General features: G+C 39.4%; 1 long non-coding RNA gene across 1 annotated transcript in view; it reads left to right on the forward strand.

Annotated features, from left to right (window-relative positions):
• Window positions 1–26,724, forward strand: part of LOC148185653 (uncharacterized) — a 35,853-nt gene that overhangs the window by 926 nt on the left and 8,203 nt on the right. The window contains exons 2-3 of the long non-coding RNA XR_015775709.1: window positions 826–899; window positions 19,430–19,515. This is a non-coding gene — a long non-coding RNA (uncharacterized LOC148185653). The remainder of the gene's footprint in view (window positions 1–825; window positions 900–19,429; window positions 19,516–26,724) is intronic.

The following is a 26,724-nucleotide window of genomic DNA, read 5'->3' on the forward strand; positions in this document are numbered from 1 at the left end:
TTCCATAACATTTGTTCTGTTTGGTCTAAAGTTTAGAAATCTGGTACTGATATACTTTGGGCAAAGAAGTAAATTAAAAAAAAAATGCTTAGATCAAGGGAAATGTTTTTTTTTAAACTGCATATGTGTGCACATCTTTGATATTCAACTTATTATGAGTATATAGATACCAAATACTTGAGTCTGCTCCTTGTAGTTTGTGAGATAATTTCGTATTAATTTCGCAACAATTTTGTATGTTGTCTTTGCACACATGGAGCCAGGTTTGTTTTTTTGTTTTTTTTAAAATACAAAAAAACAATCTATTTCAGCTTTTATTGTTTGATTTTGCACACATAAGTATGCCGAGATCTAAATAGAAACAATTAAATTGAAATAAGCAAAAATCAAAAATACAGTAGTAAATACAACAATAACAAAAGCAATAACATCACCAAAAAAAATCAATAAAAAATATTATTATAATATTTATTATTATTAGTAGTAGTAGTAGTAGTAGTAGTAGTGGTATTAGTATTAGTATTATTATTATTACAATAATGTACCTGACATGTAATGACATATTCATTCATTCAAACCATTATTTATTTATTTATAAAAATCACAAATAAATTCATGCCTAGTACTGTGTGCCCAAAAGACTAAATATAGTATAATATGAAAATGTGAGCTTTCATGAACTCTGTAGTTCTTCAGTGGTTCCCTCAAATCCATCACTAATATTTCCCACATATAGTAAGAAGCCTCCATCTTTGCAAACTCTTGCTCTTATGTATGTTGAGTTAATGTTTGGCCTTTGTGCATGTATCTGTCTTTGCTCATTAGAACGCCGAGCTCTGGGGCACGCTGCCAGAGGCAATCAGTCGGGTGGGGAGAGGCGATAAAACTCGTGTCTTAAGGTAAGATTACTTGTCACTTTCCACCATTATTCCCCCGCACTTTTAGTCCCAGTGTAATACTGAGAAGTTTATGAGCAGAGGTTACATTACAGAGCAGGGGAGTTGTGTGTGCAGGACTAAGCGTGCAGGCTGTTAATTCATTTAAGCCATTGATTCTCTGAGTGCAGTGTCTTTGGTATATATTTTTGAACGTACAGAACCAGGCCTGGTTTTTGCAGCGTAGACAAAACTATTTAACATGGCGACTGCTTTTAAAAGAAAATTCCTTCCTTCTGTGCAGTAGTAAGCATTTTAATTTGGTATGAAGTGATAGAAAGCGGAAAAATACATTCATAAAAGGCATTTTCCTTTTCAGTGATCTGAATGCTACAGCAATACTTTTGGAGTGAAGTTTGTCATTGCTTTCCCTGGCAGTGCATCATTTTCAAAAATGACTTGGCTTCGATTTAGTTTGGTCCACAAGTTCGCAAACAACCACATATCACGCTGATGATATGATTTTTTTACAGCTCATATTATACATACAATACTCTTTCCTATGACTCGACATTCTGCCAGTCTCGCTGTCAAGTTACAAGAATACAATGAAAGTCATTGTCAGCCAGAATGGGAAGATTACAGGAGTTAGAGGAGATTCGATGATCTGCTCGACAGGCGAGCTTTACAGAAAGCTCCTGCCGCCTCTCAGACTGTAATCACCCTCTGTACTCTGACTCTGTTGTTCTCGCTTCGGGCTACCTGTTATATAGGCTGCCTAGAATAGGTAGTAATCAGTACAATGTCTCTCTTTATCTCACTGCAGTTAAACTACGGTAGACACGTCAGAGCAACTTGTACTACTATTGTGTGTTTTATTTTTTAAATAATGATAATAATACTAGTACTAATACTGGGACTACTACTACTACTTCTACTACTAGTACTACTGTGACTGCTATTATTATTATTATTATTATTATTATTAGGGGTCGACCGATATTGGTTTTTAAAATTTGTAACATAACAAGCTCTGACATAAAACTTTGTTCAAATGCCATTAGCAAATGTTTAATCATAACTGAAACATTTAGCATCAACCTTTTTAGCAGCAACGTTTTTTATAAAGTCAAGTGAAAATTTAATAAGAAATGAATTAACAAAAATAGCTCCCAGAGGTTTTATGAAGTAAAAGTTCCTCCCATGCTGACACTTTTTTTGCATGTATTGCAGACCGGTCGGATGACACTATGCTGTCATGGTTCACACATTGGGCCAATAAAAACCTGCTATTTTTTGGTTCTGGCTGAAAAGCAACTTTTCTGGTTCTGAACAGTTAAGTGGGTGTACCAGAAGTGAACTGGTTCCATGTTTGTGCAAAAGGGATGAGAAAGGAACATATTAGTGTATGATGCAATCCCTGCCTGTCATACCAGCTAGATTATCAAAGAAAATGTCCTGAAAAAATCCTAGAAAATGATCTTGGGATAAGTGGGGACCCTGAAATGTATTGATGTATTACTTGTTTATCTTCCACGTTCTACACAGAGATGAAAAATGCTGCCGCTGTCCATCATTTGGTCACTCTATTCCTCCACACTAGCATCAGTAAAAATGAATTATATTTTAAAGTGCACAGGTTTAGTTTGGGTTGGCAAAGTTTATAATCTACTTTGAACTTGTGCTAAAGCAACCTTCATCATTTAAATACTACAAAAACAAAACAAGGACGGCAAACTTTGAAAAACACCTTGAATGTCATACTGGCAGTCCTTGAGCTGATTACATTTGCAATCATTGAAAAAAGATACATGGAAACATCTCTTCAATTCAGTAATTGGAGGTTCTCTACAGCGCAGGCAGTTAATAATGTCTCAGCTGGCCTCATGCTGTTACAGACTAAGGTGCTCAGCAGACATGGGGATTTGAATATTAACCTTGCTGCTGTTCTTGTAGATGATTTTGGCAAATACATTACAGCACATTGTTATAGTGAAACTGAAAAACAGGATTGAGTCATACTCTTAAAGTAGGAGACTTTGTCCAGTATCCAGATGGAAAATCTTTGCAGGATACAATATTAATTAAAATAGTTTATATATAAAATAGATATTTTACTGAATTAACATAAATCACCTATGATATTCACATGGCCTGTAGTTACAACTATGTGCTGCCTAAAGCTGTTTCTTATTTACAGTGAGAAGCTGATATTTGGGGATTTGGGGATTGTCACCACAAGTGCCCCAAATCTGAGCATTCAAAAAGTCGCCCTTTTAAAGCCTTTGTTGTGATCGGAAAGCTATTTTGAAACATAGTTATGGTTCTGAGTTGCTTTTTTAAAAAACTTTAAATTAAGTAGTTTTTTTTACTTCTTAATATCCATAAAAGTGTCTAGACCTAAAGGGGGGTAGACCCATTCAAACACTAATAATCGTTAACATGGCCTTATAAAATGTCCTAACATTATGATTTTCTAATTTGATTTGATGTTTTACTGCATGAAGCAGGATGCTTGGATTCAATTAAACACCAGGAGGGATTTGATTTGAATATCAAATAAATTACCATTTAGATCATTTCCAGTAGAAGTACCCGTTAGCTGCTGTTATTTCAAGCTTAAAAGATGTGGGGTTGGCCTGGGCACCTTTGATAACAAATTGGATTACATTTTATTGGGAAAGAAAGGCATTAGACTTTGATTTTGCAACATAGTTAGGCATTTTGTTACATACACTTGGTAAATAACAAGAACATCCAAAGACTCAAAGTAACATCACAGGAGTTGCATGTAGATACACAAATCCAAAGTGAAGAACATTTCAGTAAGTTCTTGCTCCAAACTTCATTCTAGGTCAAACATTGTTACTAAACCATCATTCATTTTGTATCCACCATAAATGAAAGGTAGAAAATCATAAAAAATAATCAGGCGATGTGGCTGTAATCAGTGGTGATGTGCATCATATATTTGGGTTAGAAGGGGCCTGCCACACCTGCTGTTAGGTTGAGAAGGTCATGAAATAAAAGTTGCTGCCAGAAAGGGCTTTGATGGGACTTTTTCCCATGTGCAAGAAAGTCAGTATATAGAACAGGTGAGTTAAAACACAGGGCGTTTAACCCGGGGGACTGCATTTTGAGTCCCAATCGAAACCAGTATTTGCTCTCAATCGTGATCTTTTCCAGAATCTAACCGCGTCATTTAGTGTCCTAACCTCAGGAAAGCCAAAGCGAAACCTAACCAGCTGGAATTGACTATTAAATGAGCTGATAACAGTCTTCTGAACCTGTAGGCCCCAGTATGCAGAGGATCAGGGTAGTTTTATACCCGAAAAGACATAACTTTTGTGGCTTGATGTACAGTACCACTGGGCAACTTACTTATCCATGTCTTTTCTCTGCTAAAAAACAAACACGCTCTCTGCTGTGGTCTCACTCTCTTCCACTTAGTGCCCCTCTAGAGTCCTGGAAAAACTCCAGTGTGACTGGATTTTGTTGTTGCTGGTAATGCAAATGTTTTGTCTCCTCACATGTAGTTTTGAATTGGCATCGTTTCTGAACCCGCAGCACGTTTCTCCTAATGGAAATGTTTTTGGGCTGCTGAATCACGTTTGCCCTTGTCGGCCACCGTAGTACAGTAGGCAGTTTTCCTGATGATGAATCTTCTCTGTAACCAGACAGGTCATATGTTTTGCATGTATTATATCCGAAGCTCAATATGAATTAACAAGTTAAATCTGTGCACAGGCAGTATATTTGCTGTGGAAAAGAATGTCAGCAGCCTCTTGCAGGCAAAAGAATAGGGGAAAACTAATGCTGTATTGACTTTGGACTTTTTGGGCAGTACCCAGTGTGTGGTGTTGTGTGAAATATCACATTTGCTTCTGTTGCCTTGTGGAAAAAGCCTCCCCTCCTCCGTTTAATAGCCGTTGTGACATTTTTATGCATACATGTCACACTAAAGCCTCCGTCTTGTCTCTTGGTTTGATTTAAAGTATGAAAATATCATCTCCTCTTCATTGCATCCTTCCTTTTCCCAGTTTAAGATTACAGCTTCCCAAACTATTTTTTCACGGCCTCTCTTTTATGGCAGCCATTATAGTGTTTGTTAGTGATATTTCTGGTTTTATTAAGTTAGGGTTATTTCCTTAATCCCCATGCTCCCCTCTGACATGTTGTAGTCGTAGCAAAGCTCACACTGACTGGATATTTAGTCATTTGTATGCAGTGCTGCATTGGACTATTTTGAGCAAACTCTGAGCTTCGTACTGTCTGCTACTATATGTGGCTGTTTGACCCCGGTGGGAGCTGGTGTTGAGGTACCGGGGGGTTTTGATGACACATTCTGTGACAGAATTCAGTTTAATCGAATCTCTAATCTTTAACAAGGCTGTTTCAGAAATAGCTATGATGACCGAGTATTGTCCAGGGCTATTTAAGTTACAGCAGACGCCTCCTCTCAACAGCCACCCACCTCTCCGGGGCTTCACGCTGAGGGATGATGAGGGTTCGAGCTCGCTGTGTGGGCCTCGACTCCCTTTTGATTGGTGTTCATTTAGGATCTCCTGCAGCGATGAATGCTGCAACACCGCTGCGGAGTCGCAGACATTTCCCAGCATCCTCCAGCGATTCTTTTTCTGTGCGGGCGCCTTCTCCAAAGCGCTGCTCGTCTTTGAAGGTGGGCTTCGCTGTCACGGCACCGTCAGGCATGAACTGTCTGGTGCGCTGACTGATTATGTCCATTTTAATTATTTAGCTTTCCTTAAGTCACCTTTGCAATCAGTGGTGAATTTACTGCCCTTCCCAAGTCATTACATCATGTCTCCTTTGGACTTGCGTAGCTTATGCACATTTCAATTGTCATTTTTGGGAGGGAATTCGATTATTACGACTCTAGAATTATCCAAATGTAAAATGAATCATTTGCAGACACCTTGAGGACAAACTTGATCAGCAGTTGAATTGAACCAAGTACTTAACCCTTTGAAACCTAGAGTGACATCACTTATCTTGTGCTGCTTTCAGTCGCCTTTTAAAAGTACTTTAACCTTTGAACCCTGAGCAAATTGATGTGATTTCTTTCAAAAACATGGAAAACATGAAATGTGTGGCAAAAAAAAAGAAATGAGTAGATTTAGACAATTATTTTTTAAAAGGTAGGGTATGTATGAAAATGACAAAAAGATTGGGAAAAGCTATATTTTTAGTTGTCATAATTTTATATTTTAATTTATATTGTTAAAGTAGTCTAAATTTGTAAGTACTTTTTTTCAAAGGCATTTTTTAAACTAATTTTTGGGTTTTCTTATACTTTTTACTAATTTCTTGTCTCTTTCGTTGCTCATTGCCTTCTTCCCATGATGAATATCGAGCTAATTTGCTCAGATTTCAAAAGGGTTAGCTTATTCTTCTTGGATACATTTTCTGAAAAAACTAATACCCAGTAAATATGATTTTGTAAAGTTTTTTTCACTCTGCATTTTCCTCCATTTTCTTTCATTCCAGTGTTTCTCAAGTTGGCCAGCACTTAATACGACAAACATATGATATATAAGGGTGAGTGAAAGTTCAAAGTCATTTTGCTTCTACAATACAAGCTTGTTGCCTTCACATGTATTTAATCTTTTTAAAAATAGAGAATAGAAAATTGGAGAACGCTTTTTCTGTTATTTATAAAAGGATGTTAAATGACGTTTTCTGCTTGTTCTTAGTACATTTGCCGGATTGCAAATGTATAATATATCAAGGAGGAACAGAAGGAGCAAAAGTGACATACATACAACTGTATCCTTACTTAAGTTTGTGAATTTATAGTAAAATGTTTTTTTTGTTTGTTTTTTTAAGTGAGTAAGTGCACTTACACTCTTTTTGGCCTCCAATAATTTTGCTCACTGTTAAATATTTTGGTTTTTGATTAATAACTCTGGATTTGTTTAGAATTCATAAGTACCCTTTAGGCAGTTTAAAGAGCACATCAAAAAGCTTTTGATAGAAATAACTCATTTTCACCCAAAATGTCACTTACTGCCCCTCTAGGACTGATTAAACTTCTCCCACTTACTAAAACTGATATTAATATACTTCTAATGCAACAGCAGACACATAATAATAATGTCACCTAGATTACTTTTCATAAATATAACGGAGAAACATTTCATGAAAGCAATCTGTAAAAACATTGGAAAATACGGTCCAGGTTTAAAAATACTGAAGTTTCCCATTCCCTTTTAAGTTTATAGAAAGATTGTCTTAATAAGATATTGAAAAAAATGTTTACTCTTTGAATATTTAACCAAAACCACAATCATCTCCTGTTTTTGAAACCTAAACCTAACTAACAGCTCCATGTCAAATTCCTGAGCTTTGTATGTCAACCATCCACGGCAAACTCCTCCTCAAGACTTCCATGTAAGAATCTAGCATTTCGTGGGCCAGAAAAATGTTGCCAGTTAACATAACCCAGGCAGCAATCACATTTCCTCAAAAACATATCAGATGAAAAAGTTTAGCAGTATATAGATGTAACTTTTAGGAGACTGTTTAAATATTCCTGATTTATTTTGTTTTTGCTGAAGTGTGAGAAAATAGTTTTTTTATCTGTGTTTGCTTCAGTTCACAAACGCTACAACTGAAGCAGGGCTCAGCGACAAATACCACATAATTAATTCATTTGCTGGACAGAGATTGTGCAGCTTGTCGTCCGGAAAGGTTAGAGGCTTTGGCAGCTGACTTGAGTCAGAACAAATCTCATTGTAGTCCCTGCAACATTAGAAATGGATGTCAGACCTTTGCACGCTGACATCCAAGCTAGAACATGCAAAGAAATCTCAATAAATGTACAAAGAAATAATCTTTTCAGGCAGGTTTGTGGGTTTAAACAGTATTTTGAGCATGCAAACATGTACTTGGAATAGTCCTCTGACAGCCGCATCCTTGTTTTTCATCCCAACATCCTCCTCAATCATCTAGTTGGGTTCGTTTTATTGTTTTGTCTTGTCCACTAAAGGGTGCTTTGAAATCTCAGTACTGGTCCTGACTTTGTATGTAATCTTGTCAGGAAAGTGATGCACTCGCTTGAAAGGGCACCAGTGATCTCGTTGACAATAGAGGCGAAATAACGAGCAGGCTCTCGCCGCCTCTTGCCACTTCAAAACCTCACTGTCTAATGGGTTGGTGAAGAGGCTCAGTTTGCCAACAAGGTTTGCTGGAGGAGGGGAAGGGGAGTAAAAGAGAGGGAAAAGAAAACTGAAGGAGAGTTCGCGGCCCAGACACTCTCACGCCCGGCTGTTTCTCGTCTCTCTCCTCCTAATGCCTCCCAGCGCTTTCCAATCTGTTTTGTAGCCGGGCATGCTACTCCACTCCTAGTGTTTATCTGACATCATGAAGGGTTTCGGCTTCCCCCGATCCGCTGACAGCCCCAAACCCTTCAGAGTGCACACATAAGCCAACGCGGCAGATGACAAAGCGCCGCTGAGCCTGTCGGCAGAACCATGCGGCTCCCAGCATGCTTTGCCCTCAGCACGTCACCTACCTGGTCTGGCACAGACTCAGCCTTGGAGACCGCCTCATTATTCACTTTGACAGGGTTGTATGACCCAGCAGCTACGCCCAGGCTTGTTCTGGGAGCATGAGCAGATGCTTGACTCCGTAGCTGTGGCACTGTTATCAAACTGCAACGGAAAAACGAAGCATCTTCGGAACTTGTACAGTAAATAAACAGAAACAAATTGGCTAGTCGGGGTTGTGATCTATGTTTATTTGAACAGGATCCTAGTAGGTGGGATGACACAGTAGTGAAGGCAGAATTCACAAAAATAGCCCACTTAGGGGGAAAAAAACACGGTTTTACTCTCAGTTGAATTGTTATGCATTGCAGGGTTAGGGGTTAAAAAGAAAGTCAGGAAAGAACCTATTAATGCACCACACACATCTGCCTGCAGGTGCATACTGATCAGCAAAGCGTCATTGAGCTCAGGATGATTCACACAGGCCTTTATTTTGATAGAGCGATTCAGGGCCACACTTGAAGAGCCACCTTGGTCTCCCTTTGGTCTCGAGCCTCCTCATGAAACACAGGCAGCAGCCTGTTGCTAAGGCCCGTGGCAACACCAGCCCTAAATTTTCTACAGGCACAGGAGGGATTTTTTGTTATAATATATATACATGTATTTTTTTTCTCCTCCCTTAAATCAAATGAGGTTTGACCTTACCGTCGTCGGAATACAAAGCAGGCAGGACAGAGTGCCCCTGCTTAAAGCCAGATCTGAATGGGGTGCCACAGCTTGGAAACTAACAGTATCAGCACCTTGCACTCTTGCAGATAAGCGCAGTCGGCTAAAAAAGAAAGAGATACATATGTTTACCATCACTATACTTTGCTGCATCAGGGAAAAAAATTAAGGACACACAAAATGGCTGACCTTCAAAATGCTGCAGCAGCTGGACAAACTCCCTCAAATAATCCTCATTTTCTTATGAAAGGCAAAATCTAATAGAAGTCAGCATTGATACTATGACATAATATTGCTGTATCAAAACCAGTGGTGGATTCAGTATTCAGGTCCTTTACTTGAGTAAAAGTACTAATACAACCCTGTGGAAATACTCTGTTACAAGTAAAAGTCCTTAATTGAAAATGTTACTTAAGTAAAAGTACATTTTAAAAGTAAAACCAACCAATGTTGACAACTTTAATAAATACCCCAAAACCTCAAAATTGTTTTTTAAAAATCTGAAAAAAACACAAAAACCTTAAAATTGCTTTTAAAAAAATTAAAAACTAAAGCTAAAGCTGTCATAAATTTAAGGCAGTAAAAAGTTAAAAAAAAAAAAATTAAAAATTATTCCTCTGAAATGTATTGGAGTAGAAGTATTAAGTGGCGTGAAAAGAAAATACTGAAGTAAAGTAGGACCTACAAGTATCTCAAATTCATATATGAGTGCAGTGGTTGAGTAAATGTACTGTGTTACATTCCACTACTGACAAAAACATCAAAACTTGGATGTGACAGTAACCTAGTGAGCAAAATTAGATTTCAATTTCATCTCAGGATCAAGATTTTTTCTGTGTCAGTCATATGATAGGAACAGAGAAGAGAAAAAAGTAATCAAGATGTGTGGACCTGTATGACAAATTTGTGCTTTGCCAGATTGAATGATGGCTCATTCCTTCAGATGAGCGACTCTACGGAACATAAAAAGTAAAATTGTAACTCATGTTAGCCATTAGGCTGCATATGCATCACTGTAGCTGCCGTTGTTTCTGCTACACAACTTATTTCACCAGATCCCACTGAGGTGAATTACTTGAATATGTGATTAGATGTGGTGTTGTTGAATGGTATCCATAGCAACACGTGTCACTGAGTTGGGTCCCTGAGCAAAGTAGGTACAGAAGTCATTTTGACATGTGTGTGCTTGTGTCTGTTCATGCATGTGTGGTCGAGAGAACAATATCTTACTCTGTGTGTGTGTGTGTGTATGTGTGTTTGTGTGTGTGCTGTGTACAGTGCTAGTAAAAGGCCAGGCCAATCGATCAGCAGGGGCTTAACAGCTTTAGTCAAAGAGCACATTTCGGCTTGCTGCTCTACGCTCTGTGGGCCTCCTGTGCTGCGGTGTTCTATCGCTGCATTCAAATATCCAGACTCCGGATGCGCAGGCTGAGCCCTGCCGGACTTGGATTTCGGGAGTCTGACAATGAGTGAAGTGCTCAGTGTGAATACATGAGTTTGCAGGGCTGTTCAGAAAGGCGGAATGGGACAAGAATAGCCCTGATGAAGGTCAGGAGTTTATAGAGGAGTTTGAAAATGTCCTTTCTGTGGTGCTTGCATTCCAAGAAAAATATAGAGTCATAGAGTAGTTACACAAAGCTGTCTAAGGCAACATTGAGTATGTTTACATGCACAAAATAGTCAGTTTTTATGTTCACATTCCAAAAAAGACAATATTGCTAATAAGCAGTTAACATATCTAATGAATATAAAAATTATAAAAACACTCCTTGCTTACATGCAGGAAAAGTAGAACAGCTGGAGCCACTTGTCATTTTGCTTTTTTGCATCAAAATAGGATTTTTACACAATTTCCTGGTGGTGGCAGACTTGTTGGACTCTCTCTTTCCTTCCGTCACCTATTTGAAAAGGTCTGTGCTGCAATATTGGCACATATTCAAAAACCTGTTGAAGTCTTTCATAATCTTTGAAAGCAGGTGTGTTTCTCCTTCTGACCTGATATGTGGGATTTTCGTTTTCATGCATCTGTACTACACAGTTTTGCAAACAGTTGGCGAGTTGGTTTGTGCTTTGTATCCATAGCAACGCACAGAGCCGCCTGTAAACAGACGAGAGGCCGTTATGTCCCTAACTGCAATCGAAACCCCAGGTGTGAGACTCATATTCCGAATTGGCTCTATACATGTCCAAATAATCCTCCTAAAACCTGAATAACACAGGCATACCCCACATGTCTTAATCAGAAAATGCAAAATTCGGGAAAATGGCCTAATTTGGAATATTTAAACAAAATATGCTGTTTTATGACCTGCATCAAATTCAGAATACAGTCATATTTCGAATGATAGGAGAATATTGATGTGCATGTAACCGTAGCCTTTGATTAATGACTCAGCAGCAGCTTCCCACACATTTTGATTTTAGACTTTACACACCAACACAGGATAGAGTTATTAGCTCCCTGCTATTACCACCGGTGAATTGGAGACCTTGCTCCAAACCTAAGCCCCAAGACAAGAACAAGCCTCTGTTACCTGATGTCTTTTATGATCACGTCAGCAGAGCAGTGAACTGTAAGGAATCTCGCTAGTACTGTCTACAGTCGAGCAGACTCTGTGGAAGTCCTCACAGAGCCCACACCAAATATTCGCATGAGAGGCCGAGCAGACTAAATGAATTTTGGCAAAGGCCTGGCCTAACCCCTCCGCAAAGCCCGCAAGTCAGCAAGTCTGGGCGAGTGTGGACTTTTGGATTCAGCACATCTTCTCTCTTCACCCCCTCGAGGTTGTCTTTCTGCATCTGAAGCCAGTAAGAAAACAAGAGGCCTAACAGAGACGCACAGCTCGAGCGAGTGACTTTAGCTTGGTAGCCCAAATCCCAGCATAAGTCGGATTGACGAGTTCAATGTTTTTGTTGTTGACACCCCATGCTTGAGTGATTTATTTATAGAAGAAACATTTTCATATATGCCTGCAGGTACAATAAAACAAAAATCAGCAGCAAGTTGTTTTTTGCAACAAAAAAAAACAACTTCCCTCTGCTAATATGGGTAATATAGGTGCACAAAAATAGAAGAAATAAGCTAAAAAAATGTAATTAGCAACAAATTGCTTTTCAATTATCGCCAGTAATTGATTGCCTCTCAGAGCCAGGTCATCCGTTATCAACCCAAACCACATTTTCAGAGTCATTCACCGACTGTTACAACCTGCACATGTTCTTATCTTAACCTCACTATTAGACAGTTAATCAAACCACTTTACTAATCAAATGGATCGTCTGAAAGCGAGCACAATGGCCTCTCGGCTCGGAGGGAAGAGAGCTCTGCAGCGCGTGCATGTGTTTGGTCTCAGCTTCACAGCTGGTTGTTTGTGTTTCCAGCAGCTTTGATTACCGTGCTCCAGCCCACTTGGCGTCCCACATCGCTGGAATACATTGACAGTGGAGAGGAGGAGGCGATGCTCCTCTGCACGCAGTCGTCTCTGAGGATAGGGCTCGCTGAAGGGGGGGGGCAGAGGAATATGTGGCGTTCGTACTGAGGTCTAAAAATAAACACGCTGGTGGCAACATGAGGCGCAAGGCAACGACTTCTCGTGAAGCAGTTCAACCAATCCATGTCCACACTTAATGGATAGCTGTATAAATGTTAACTTTCAATATTTTTTTAATTTAAAAATGTTTTATCAGGGTGTGTTTTACAGATAATTAAATATGAGTCTTACTGTGAATAAATTGGAAGCCTAAGTAGGGAAGTGGAACAGCTATGCCAGCAAAAATGTATCTATTTTTCTCACAAAAAGAAAAAAGAAATGAATAAATAATAGTTAAAGGAAGCTTTTGCTTTTCAGTATTTCAGTGAAAAATGAGTACTGGTTTGTTCAAATGTATGTGTATTTGCTTTCTTCATTCCGTCTACAATGTGAAAGCAGCATTAGATGGATTGGAGGAGACAAATGGGGCTCATTTGAGGATACATGTAGATGAAAAATAGAACCGGCAAAGAAAAAGCCTCTTGAAAGCAGGAAGTAAGTTTCCTGATTATATATATGTAATGTCTCCAGTAGTCAGTTTGACCAGTAGAGACATTATGAATTGTACTTCACAAGACAGAGATGTTTCCATTTTGTTTATTATGATTGCAGTAGGAAAGAAAAATACACTTAAGAGCAAAACATTACAGAAAAAATATTTTCCAGGACATTTCCTGTTTCTCTCTGAAGAAGGAAAAAATAAATAGGATTTATTAATATAAATGTTATAGATGCTCAAACATTATGGAAAACATAAATGGTTGAAAAAGTCCATGAATGACAGTTGTTACATGACCTCTAATATTAGGCTTAGCAAACCCACGTATATAGTAGATGTTCTGTAGCTTGATCATCCTGTCACTGATATGCATCACTAATGCTTCAAGATTTTTAAAAACTAATCTGTACACTGGACTGTACAATTAACAAAGTGCAGACGTTCTTCTATTTGGTAAAAGATGAAAGGATTAAGTGTGTCGCACTGGCCCCGTGCAGGTGCATGCTTCAGCTGTGTCTCACGGGCATAAACAGCACCTTAAGCCTAAACTTCTAGTCTTAAAGTCTATTTTATTGACAGTATGTCCATAATAGCAAGGCTAATACCCAGTAAAAAGGCACTGAAAAAATATATCTACATTTTGCAGTCAAGGCGGAGCAGAGCTTGCTGTTTGTGGTCAGAGCCAGAGAGCAGCACACTCTGCCCCGGTTTGTTCTCCCACAGTCTCGCCTCACTTCTGCCCAGCAGCTGGGAAGCAAGACACGGGAACTTCATGGGTATTGAGGAGCAGCAGTGTTTATCAAGGTTTCCGTCAGTGTATTGCAAATCAGGCGGCCCACCTGGCCTAAGTTGACCCCCCATCTGGTTTAAGCATTGGGGAATTTTTTAAAAATGTGTTTTGAAATGTTTATAAACCACAGTAGCCTGAGAGTAAAGAAAAACACCCCGCTGAGGTTACAATGAACAGGGATGAAAATTAAACTGACTGCACAGGCACACACACAGCGCCGCACAGAGCCGCCAGCCTCTGACCTCATGACAGCCTTAGCTAACCCAAGTCAGTTAGGTAAGCTTGCTCGTATCAAGGTTAACTTTAGCAGTTAGCTAACATTAAACCGTCAGCATGCTAACCAGTCAGCGGTCAACGTTTGCATTTACAGTGAGATAGTTAGCGATGTAATGCTAACTAGAGGGGACAAAACTCCTCAACAGCTTAAATCATCTTACTAATGTTCACCACTTACTCCTCTTCATCCCCTGTAGGACATAAGGCTGCACTGAGATGTCTCTGTCGCATGTTCTCTTTGGCAACATGCTGCGTCTCTTTCTATGACAGTTGCATCCAATCTAGAATATGCACCAGCTAGCAGGGCTGTTTGTAGTTTTTTAAGGACTCTATGGAAAATCTTGTCCTGTGTTTAAATCACTCATGAATAGATTACAAATCTGTGTCATATTCAATATGTAAATGAGACCAAATGCTATGAATACACATACAAAATTAAATTTAACTTTGTGGATTGTTAGATCAGACTCAAAACAAAGTCTGTTGTTGCCCCCCCACCATAAAAGACATCTATATTGCAAACAGCTTTTCTTGAGAAACCTTGAAAATGCACACCATAATTTTTTGGGCCTGTAGCGGACACAGAATTACTCAAAACGTGCAAAAACATTTTTTGCTGACATTAGGTATCAATAAAAACCAGTGAGTGTATCCTATTAACTCGGTGTGAGCTGTAAACTCACCACTTCTTTACCTTACCGTGCAGTCTCTCTCTTCCTCTGTGCTGCTGCCTGCATTTCTGCAGCTGCAAAGATTAGCTTGACAGTAAAGAGTGCTCACTCGGTAACAAAATTTGGGGACCAAAATGTGCACAGAAGTACACTGCACAGACAAAAAAGACTCCTCGACTTGAAGCAATCTCAGTCAACTGAGGGCCCTGACTGATGATAAGAGCCTCTGACTTTTAAGGGGCAGCCCTGGTTTATTTACTGCCACTGCTCATTGCTTAACTTTCCCTCTGCTCTGATTGCAAACACCTGCCCTGCTACTTGACTCTTTAAAATTTGTGGACAGTTGCTTCAGTATAGCATAAATGCCTTTGGTACGCTGACATGACGTTTGCAGTCTAGACATGAGGTAACTGCTGTAATATGGATGACTGCTTTTATTAAATGAGGGTCAGTGTCGCAGTTTGCTCTACACAAGGAAAACATGAAAATGTATGAATTAATTTCCGGGAAAACTTTTGTCTGAGAAAAACTTTTGCAAAGTTTGCAAAGAAAAAAAATGCCATTGCAAAGAAGTTTGTAATTACATGTATACCCATAAGAGACAGGGGTCTTCGTGTTGTCGACCACTCTTCAAAATCAATATCAGTTTTAATCTTCTCTGTAGGCGACAGTGATATTGGAGGTTAAGTTCTGTCCCACTCTGATCGACTTACTTTCAGTGGGGTTATTTTCTGATTTCAGAACCCACATAAACCTCTTCTCAGACAGAATTGATTGTCACAAAGATGAACGCTTTAATTTTTAAAGGGTGAGAAGTTCAGTATGACTTGCATCCTCGGTACCATTCAGCTTTCAGTCACCCCTCGGTGGCCTCACACGGCGATTATCCCGCTCTGCCCGTTGCTCATTCTCCTGCTCTTGCTGGACAGAAGGGGACATCTGGAATGACATTCTGAAGCAGATGCAAAGAGTCCATTACGCTTGCCCCCCAGCTCCGCAGCCATATTTCCTCTGTCAGCGTAACCACGGCAATGAGATTCTAAGGGAGGTGACCAAGAGCTTGGCCTCGTCTCCAGTGCAATCTGCTTTCAGGACGGCAGAGCAGACACGGCGCATGTGCTCACACACACACACACACAGAGCGCCGTGCCATATGGCCACGCCACGTAATGAGGGTCATTAATGTGTCAGTAAAACGTGTGACTGACAGGTGGCGGGGTGCGCTGAGTGGCAGGTCCATCCACAATCTGAGAGATAGAGATGACGGTGTCACGGCCACACAGGCAGAAGCACACCACTACAGTTTATATTATGATGTGCCGGTGGCAATGTCAAAGCTTTTACCTGGCATGACCGCGTCATCCGAATGAGACTCCTGATGAAATTGTTTGGATATTTATGTAAAAGTCTAAGAGGCTTTCCTATCCTCCTTGAGCTAGAATATTATTGATGCCATTTTAGTCTTGTCTCTTTTGCTTGGTTTGAAGTACTGTCATGGCTCGATATGATTATATTAGGCCTTTTTTTTTCCCCAGGCAAAGGAATGAGCACTGTCTGAAGGCAGATACCTCGAAATGTAGCAGACTTTCAAGGGACTTTGCTCCGTGCACCCAAACTGTTACAACAATCATAAGGATGAATGGCAGACTTAGCCTCCTTCTGAACTTCAGCCTTCACTAATTGGCATTTTTTGACAGCAGCTCATATATTACAAAGACTATTCATACATTAGTAAACAGGTGGAGCAACACGGCATAAATATATTGACTTTTGAATCAACCCCAAAGCAAAAGATTGAGCAGTGTAAATGAAACAATGAGAGTTCATCTGTGCAGACAAACTGAAAGGTTTATGACTTTAAGATGGAATTCATTCATTGTCAGACGGGGAAGCTTTTTGCCACCGAGGCGGCATTTTCTTTTCTGACTCTCAGGACAAAAGAGCAATCACAATTCATGAGGTGGCTAAAATAACCGTCACCACATTCAACTGGAACACTGAAAAGCTTTTTGGATGGTTACTTTATATGCCAGTGGTGATGTGCAGATGAACCTAGCCTTTGTCTGCAGACAGCGAGTGTTAAAAAGACAAATAAATGCTTGGTCTTTGAGGCCTTGAGCAGAATTTGTTGAACTCCAAAAACAAAATAAAACTGCTTCTGCATTCACTGGAATTAAACTTTTGAAAATATGTTTGTGAGCATCAGCTGAAAGTCCAAACTTTTGTTGATTCTGACTTGTCCACAGTCTAGTTCTAGGTCAACACTTTTATTACTTACATAACGTTTCCCCAGTTAAACCCCGAATATTAAAATTTCACTTCTAATATTGGATGCTTGTATTTCCAGCTTTCAGCATACCAAGCAGTAATAACTTTTGCACCCACATTTAGCCTTGCTGTTTATTAGAACTGCAAATCAATGTCTGTGTGAGCGTCTGGCTGCTCTACCTGAACTTATTAGGCTTCGTCTGTTATGACAAGTGGCAGACTGATGTTCTAAAATGTTTACAGACGTTGATAAAATGATTGAGCTGTAATAAATCCTATTACTTTAGGCTACATATGAGGAAATAAATAGATGCTTCAGTGATTATATGCAGCAAAATTCATGTTTCTTCTTGTCAACTCGCAGGGAAATTGGAAAGCTCATAAAAAATAAACAGCAGGGCAAAATCAATAAGACAACAAAAATTGGCCTGCATTTGGATTTGGATTATTGGACCATTTCAACCTGGCAGCTAAGTTTTACTGTGTTTTTAAGTTTAGTTTATGGCTGACTTATTCTGTAAAACCACTTACTTCTTTATTTAAAAGTATGTGTAGTACAAAATCCAGATTTTTTTGGTTTCCTAATAATCTTCTAATACTTTGTTTAGAGGTTTTCAAGAAGGAACTAATTTAAAGGTATAATTTGTATTTTTTTTTTGCATTAAAACAACTACAATCATATCCTTTGTTGAGTTGTGCACTTCCGTTATCCCAAATGTTTACAACACTGTTCAAACCATAAAAATCTAAGTTTATTCTAGGTAATGTTGCTTTTCATGTGGTCACCTGTCAATGGTGTCATGTCTAAAGCAGTATAAAGCGATCTTTAAAAAATTCACACTGGAAACTTCATATATCTTAAACTGTATGCTTGTCTGAAGTTGAAAGTCATATTTTTGTATGTTCAGCAGACCTGCTGTGCACTGGCCAGAAGACATTTTCCTTTTGTTTATAATTATTGCCAAATTACATGGTTCTTTCAACTCTTTTGAAATTATAGATTGTTAAATAAGGCATCAGCTTTTCTTTTCTCCTAATGATTCCTGAAAAAATGTTTGCATTCAGTTTAAAGGAACAATTCCTTGACTTTGTAAAATGTGCTTATTGCATTTCTTACCCGGAGTGAGGTGAGAAGATCAATACAACTCTCAACTCTTCTCATTTGATGTCTTAATTATCTCAAGAAAGGGAATAAGTTAATTTCCCCAAATGTCTGCCTATTCCTTTATTTATTTATTTGTTTATTTGAAGAATGAGCATAGCCTTGAAAATTTGTCAACATGTGTTTTTTAAAACTGCAACTTCACTGGAGAGTTCATCAGGGTGGCAGGTTTTCAAGATTCTCAAAATTGTTCTAATTTAACATCAAGCTAAGCTGCTTGAAAAAAAAGTGTATTGAGGTGCTTTTGATTGCAAAATGGTTGCAGGGCCGAGTTAAGTTGTAAAGCTCAGGTCCCAGCATGTGGGGCCAAGGGCACATGATTGACATTTCCGAAGACCTCCAGAGCCACAGCCAGGGCCTAAAAGCTGCCGGATCTCCAGCCGTGTGAGCGACCCCCTCGAATGCCCATCAATGCCGAGGCTGTGTGTGTTCCACCCACATTAGGCGTCTCCTGCTGTCAGGGAGACATTAACAAGGCAGGTTGTGTCCTGTCCTCTGCACTCAAACTCCTGTTTTTTCCTGTTGACTGTTGACTGTTGACTGCGTCCTCTCCATGCACTTCCTGGGAAGAGGTGAGAGACGTGATTTTGTTGCTTCGGGGTGCTTAACAGTAACAATTCCTATTTAATACACGTTTTCCAATCTTGTAGTGATTGTGGACACTGCATTTAAAAGTGAAAAATGGAAAAGTATTTTTCTACCTGGTGACGGTAAGTCTTCTGCCGTGGACTGGATTGAAAACAGTTATCTCACACTCTGATTGGTTCCCACTGGTCACAATTCAGCAGCGACAGTCATTTAGCTGATTAAACATTGAGTAAAAGTAGAGTTGAAGAAGCAGACCTCACCCCCGCAAAGTCAACCTGATGCCCAAAGTCTTTTTTTGTTTTTCTCTCTTTGTCAGAGAGCCTATGGGGAAATTAACTGATGAGATCATGCTGGCAACAGGGTTGCTATAGAAACTTCACATATAAGACTTAGGCTTGAGTTTGTCACCGGAGAGAAAAACAGGAGAGAAAGAGAGAGACAAAGAGGTGGCTGTGTTGAATGCTCACCGGAGAGGCATCAAAGGTGGAGTCATTTGCAACACAACATTAATGCCATGTTTTATTTCTTCTCTTCTGTAGTGCAACCGAGCTGCAGTATCCCCATCAAATCAGCACATCCTGCTGCAAGCGTTGCTGGAATACCTGAGAGGAGGGCTTTTCATCAAGTATGTAATAAATAGTAAGGTAGACACCATCATTTTTTGTTATGACATTATGAACAGAATTGGACAATAAATTATACATCTTACACATCAGCGGAACAGTCCTCGCTGTCAGTGTGCTTTCCAGAGAATCACTTTAGAAACAGTATGTTTTTGGAGACCTGTCCACCCATGAATAGCGTTCAGGTACATTCTGTATTGTTGAAATGCTTTTTACATATTGATCAGATGTTCTGTTACTGGCCCCTTGTGGTTCAGGTCAGGAATAAGATGCAGTAAAACAAGTGTGAAAACTGGCGGATCATTCTGTAATCCGACATGGGCAGCTGTCTCAGGTGCCACTCAAGTTTTATTTATTTATGTATTTATTTTTACATTTTAGAAAAGTCAAATATAAGGGAAACGGTGGTGTGGATTGTATGTGGAGAGCATTACAGTAAGAGAAAAAGAAAAGGCAGAAGACATTGGGGAACAGTACAAAAACAAGACTACATTTGCAAATGAGCGCAATGTTTTCTCTTGTTTGTTATGTATTATTGTTGGTTGTTAGCTCAGTAGTTTATTTGTGTTGACTCTCATTAGCTCCAATAGTAGGATCCTGCAGATCTTTTTTTTTTTACTGCTGTTGCATTGAAAAATCTCAAAATAATTGGACACATTTTTTAATAATTTGGTTACTGTAAAATTGGTCTTAAATTTCATTCCAAGTGGCATTTAAAAATCTTTAAAAGTTAAAAGTTGAAATCCAACTTGGCCTAAACTGTAGTGACCTTGTAATAATAAGCCTGTGCCCGACTCAAAATTATGTCAGTTGAATCAGATTTGGCTGTCTAAAATACTGTAAATATTAAACTATTTGTTCTTTTTTTTCTAAACATTGTTTGGAATTATACAAGGTTTGGCTGAAAGTCCAGGGGAACAGTAACATTCACATAAGCTAATAAGCCATGTTAGCCCTCCGACCTAGTCCGTGCTAATTTCACCGACAGATTGGAAATCTAATTTTTTTTGCAGAAAAGAGGCATCAAACAAAAGCCACTGACTCTATCATATTGAGGTGCTATGAGCTGTAAATTCACCACTTTTAAGCAGAAGGCAGATGATAATGTTATCTTTTCTCACCCTGCATCTGGGTTGGCAGCTGCCTCCGTCTCACTGAGACTCATCCCGGGTCTGGGTTGATCCAAACTGCTTTTTTACGTGTACTATCTTGGCCTAATATCTGTAAAGTATAGCAAATCAGTCATCTTTGAGGTTCCACAAACTGTCTCCACCAAACTGTCCTCAGCCACAATCAACACATCAGGAGGCAACCCTATTAATAATAATAATAATAAAATCTATAGCGGTGGGTGCAGGGGAAGCTTGCCTTAGGCGCCAGATGTGCTAGGTCCGGCACTGTGTGGTATATTTGGTGTGTAGGGAAGATTATGTCAATAAATGAAATCTGTAGCAGTTGTTTTTTTTACCTGTCCAGCTAAGGGAATGTAAACTTTTATTCTACTGGGAAATCTATACAGCAATTCTGCTACATAACCAATACATTAAGTTTATGTGAAACTCTAATAGTTTATATTGCCGATGATTTAGCAGGATATGCTCACTGCACATGCCAACAAAGGACAGCTTGTTCTTCTCCCTACTTCTTTTTATACTCACACTAGCATTCAAATCTCTCATTACTGTGATTGAAAACAAATGGACATCACATCTAATGGGGTGAGGAAAGGAAATTGGACTCTTCTTTAACAGCCCTCCTTTACTTAGATTCTTTATCAAATCTATTTTCAGTTCAGGACCAGTTGAGAGAAGATGTACCTGTAGAGAAGGGAGATTAAAAGTGATTAAATGGCGAAATTCATTTATAGCCACAACAGTTGCCCCTGATTTATGACTGTCAGAGCCCATCTTAATTTCAGTCAGGGTGACACATGAGATGAGCGTCAGCGCTAGTCAGGCTTCAGGCTCTGACAGGAGAGTTGCAGCACTGTCTCCCATCGCTCACTCTCGCCTCCCACCACTCTTGATCCTCCCCTTTCCATACCTCTCCTTTGTCTTTCTGTGTGACTTTTAGAGGAGAGGAGAGAGCATTGTCATGCTGAGCTCTGCTTGCACATCTCTATCAAGTATCAATGCCCCCTGGAACAGTGTTTTAGGGAAAAGAGAGATATTTTGAACATCTCTGTGCCCATCCTCGCCTCCCCTCCCTGTACACTCTGCCAATGGGTACAAGTAAATGTGCACAGGGAGCCCATGTTCACAGAAACGCACAGTGAGACGTTCAAAGCCAGCTGCTGCCGATTTGAGACTCTCGTGGAGACGCACTCTCCCCTATTCTCATTGTAAACAAACACACCAAACTCTCCCCACCTCTTTTTGTAGTCAGAGCTGGCAGTGCGGAGCCTCTCTTGGATCCAAGCTTTCTCAGAATAAACCCAAGCAGGAGTTAAGTGGAGTTGGAGTTGTGTGAGAGAGACAGAAAGTTGGAATGTCACCTTCTGCTCCTTGGCACCTTAACTGGGAGGGCCACGGAGAGTTCAACAGGGCACAGTGGGGGCCCCTCTGAACCTTAGCCTCGGGACAGATGGCAGGTTTGGACCCTTGGACCTGCTAATGAGCAGGTCGTGCCAAGTGGTGTAGGACACGGGGACATAGGTTAGGCTGCTCCATCAAAGCCATGATCTGCCATGTCAATGGTGTGATGCCCCGCCCATCTGCTTAGCTAACAGAAACATACAGTACTACAGCTAATTGGTTTGTGCTCATTCAGAAAAAATGACACTATTTTGTAAAGCAATACCTTGTAGCCTAAAAATGCCAAATTGGTCAGTATTGCTGCATGGCTGCTTTCAGCCTTTCTGTGTTTGTTTCTCTGGGTTGAAGTAGGCAGAGCTCAGTTGGAAAAAGCTAATGTCATGTACTTATTTGCATGTGCCAGTTAAGCAACATTTAAATCAAAATCCCATGACAGTTTTGGGGTTGTTTACTAATGCTGCCAGGTCGCTGTCAGTGGTCTGTTTTGTACAAAATGTCCTTTTAGTGTGACCATCCTTCCACTGCAGCTCAGCAAGGAAACTCTGCCCAAGGACTGTTTTTCATATTTTTATCAAGCAGCGTGGTTAACAAGCAGATAACCAGTGTGGGAGTCATTACTAAAAAAAATGTAATTTACTACACATCACTCATCATTCTTTTCAAAAGTACTGAAATGACTTTACTCCCTGGCAACAGTAATTAGTTACACTACTCTTTAGGTTATGTTACAACCCACAAAATTGGTAATTGCATCCTTTCTCCTAAAAATGCAGACAGGTGCACCTCTGTGTGAATGTCAAGGTAATCTCGGTAATCTCCTGTAAGCACAGCGAAGGCTAGAAAGCTTGAAAATGATTTTTGTTGCCTGGGGGTCTTCTGTTGCCTGTGGCTGGTATTTTCTAATGCTCTTCAGTACCTAAACAACAGAACAGCTTCATTTCCACTTCTTCTGAAATGACTTAACTGACCAACCCTAAAACATCATAGATTACCACTCTAATGGTTACAGTTTCAAACACATCTTTATCATCATGAAATGATTACAGCTATGCTCCAAAACTATTTAGTTAGATTTCAGAAAAAACTTCATAGTTTGGCATTAAATTAGACCTTTTTGTCACTAACGTATTATGATGTATGTAACGTGACATACATCACTGAAGACATGCCACATACACATACTCGCATACTCGGCTATATTGTTATTAAACAAAGGCAATGTTGACATCGGGATCGTGTCATAGAAAATGAATATGTTAAAGTATGTAAATGTAATCATGGCTAACTGTATGGAGATGTATGATTCACACACATTAACGGTTTAGATCCCCTATCAACAGCAAGTCACGCAGTTAGGAAACATGTATATCTCGAGCAAGTGTTGTTTCGTGACAATCACAAAGAATTCATTTTTTTTTCTAAGACACTAAAAATACATCCCAACCAGAACTTATCCTTCTGCTGATCTGGTGTTAACTCAATTTTGGAAATTGGCACCATTTCTGTGTTTTAAAAAAAAAGTGTGTTAGCACCACAGGGAGTATCTCTGCCAGGAAACATTTTCACACCTTAGACATCTGCATTTTACGCCTTAGATGTGCCTCTAAATTGGTCACTGCAGTAGATTGAAACTTTCATTGGTTCCATGTAGGTGCAGAAACAATTTCCTCACAGCCTTAACTTTTATCCTTGTGAAATGTATGTAAATGTAAATATGCATATTTTTTCTGTCAGATAGATGTGCAAATTTCTAATCTGCAATTCTGATTAAAAAAAAATCAAGAAAGGTCCAGCGAGAGCCCAAATGTTCTTTGTTTGCTTCATTTGTGAGGCCTTTCATTTTCACAGCGAAGCAAAATCATGATCTGCATTCATATCCGCCCCAGTTATCGATCTGACTGTTGGGCCCAGATATAGAGCTGTTTTATCTGAGGAGCTAACACTTCAGCTGCACCGTGAAGAATAGTGTGAAACGGCTGATATTGGTGGGATAGACGGGCTGCATCCTGGGAGCTCATTTGTAAAGAGTACAGGTGTAAGGAGGAAGAGAAGAGACAGGTAGGAACTTGTGATGGATGATGAGGGTACACAGTGGACCAGTGACAGGAGAACATCAATAGTTAAAGCATCAGTGATGTATTGCATTTTGTAGTTTTGCAGCTCTTAGTTGAAGTTGAAAGTAGTCTGGGGATTGCAGCAGCCCACACCCAACACTCTGCTTTGTCATATTTAGGAGGCGTGATACTTTTGAAACGTTATTGTCAGGCATAATCAGTCATCAGCCTGCTCACTGGAGGCTTTTTTGTTCCTCCAACCAAAGAGCTGAAGGGCGGCTGATTGACAGCACATGACAGTCCCTCACATTGTAAGCCAAAGTCCCAGGTCCTGCTCATTTGCTATAGCTCTATAATGTGTGTGGCTTCATGTGTGTGTCTGTGTGTGTGTGTGTGTGTGTGTGTGTGTGTGTGCGCGCGCAGGCCCAGTATGCAGACTCCTTCAGCAGCAATCCCCTGCTTTACCGTCGCAGACTTAAACTGCTCATATCAAACGGAGCCTCCAACTATCGTCACAGAGGGTGACCCAAATGCCTTGCTCAAGGGCACCTTCAAGATATATTGTACTTTTTTTTTTTTTATAAAAAAAAAAAAAGAAAAACAATGTATAAACTCACACAGAAGTAGTTTCTCTCAGTCACCACTTTTGACCCACTAGGAGTGTGTGGCAGTGTATTTATCTGCACAGACTCTGCTGTCTGCCTATAGCTTCTTATTTTCTTATTTTCTGTATTTAGGACATTTTTGGGGTGTATAGCCTACCCCCACAGTGCTCAGGTGAGTTTGTGACTTTGTAAAAAAAAAAAAAATAGCCACCAGGTGCCAGACCATATGGAGCAAGCATCTAAGTCACACAATGCCAAAAAGAAAAAAAGCAAATATAGCTAGACAAAACACCAAACAACAGTGAATCGGGGGGTTGGCTTTTACTTTCACTTTGCTAGTGAGTTTACAATACCAACAATAACCGACAACCTGTGTAGTATACCTTTAAAAGACCTAGTGGTTTTGAGAGTGGGGACAACTCTGGGCACCTATTATATAGTTATTCCCTTTTTAAGCAACAAAAACCCCACAAAAAACCAACATCTCTATATGCCGATTTGTACATTGATTGTTGGACTTACCTGAGTGCTTTTTTAATTTCTATCAGATAGGCTATGATGTTTTTCTCAGCAAAAATAAAACATCACAAAATGTAATTAAACAAGAAAAGAAGCAAATTAGTTAAGCAAGCCTTATTTAATTACTGCTGTTTTTAATTTGTCTCAGAATATACAACAATCAAAAGTAGTATATTCATTTGTATTCAGTTTGTGTCAGAGTCTCAGTTTTGTAATTGTCAACCAACCCATTTTTCACAGAGAAACATAATCATTACTCATCTAAATTGTAGATGTAGATATATTATTGCTAATGTTACCAGTTCAGTTAATGTTAATGCTAGTGGTGTAAAGCTAATGACTTTCTGGCTGTGCTTAGACGGTGCTTTGAGCTAAATGCTAATGTCAGTATGCTAACATGCTCACAGTGACAGCAGTGTTTTTGCAGGTGCAATGAATCTTTACTTTAGCATATTAGCCATATTTTCTAATTTGCACCAGACACATAGACCACAGCTGAAGCTAACTGCCTGAAGATGTCTATAATGTCAACTGAAAAATGTCACAAATACATAAATGCTTTCCCTACAAAATATTTCAGTCAAAATAACAATGATCCAGAGTGCTTTTTTACGTGTACTATATTGGCTTTATATCTATTAGTAGTATCGTATAGCAAATCAGTCATCTTTAGGGTTCCACAAACTGTCTCCACCAAACTGTCCTCAGCCAAAATCAACACATAAAGTAAATCAATTTACACCATGATTAAAATTGTTCTACAGCTATTCTGTGCTATCAAAATTAAATTGAGAATGATACGCTCAAGTTAATATTCAGTATTGAGGGTCTTTAAGATGCACTTGAGACTCACAAAAGACAATTTTGTCCAGACGCTGCCCAGACTCCTGAGCGGTTACTCCCTCTTGTTTCCTTTGCAGAGCCTAATGGGAGAAAAATAATTATTCTTTTCCACTGCCTATACAGTTCTGACATTTAAAGATTTTAAAAAAAAAAATCATATTTAAGGTTCACCTCACAAGGAAGATATAAAAGAGCCTCATTTGCATCCTGAAGAGGAACAAAACACAGAGAAAAACTGTAAAACCACTAAATTAGGCACTAAAATACTTTTAATATACACACCAGATTTGTTTTTTTCCAATATATATTATATACAACACCTCATGGACCGGCAGAAATTTTGGGTCGATGCTTGTCACAGCATGACATCATACTCATGCTGAACTGCCGCTGCATCATTGTTTCTGGGCAGCAAAGAGCCAGTGTGTTTCTTCTGCAATGAAACAGTGCCATCTATGGAAAGACTGAGTGCAAAACCTGTATTCAGTGCAGACATACCTATGGCAGTCCTGTTAAAGCGTTTATACACGTCGTCCTCTATAGTTATACTAAAGGGCAACATATATACAGTGTGCTACAATTTCTTGTTTAAAATGTTTAAAAGGGATGCCGTTTGGAGGTAGTGTTCTATATATTTGTTATCTGACTTGATTCAG

Source organism: Plectropomus leopardus, chromosome 23 (genome assembly GCF_026936395.1).
Source record: "Plectropomus leopardus strain MGB_pleo_1.0 chromosome 23, ASM2693639v1, whole genome shotgun sequence".
NCBI lineage: Eukaryota > Metazoa > Chordata > Actinopteri > Perciformes > Serranidae > Plectropomus > Plectropomus leopardus.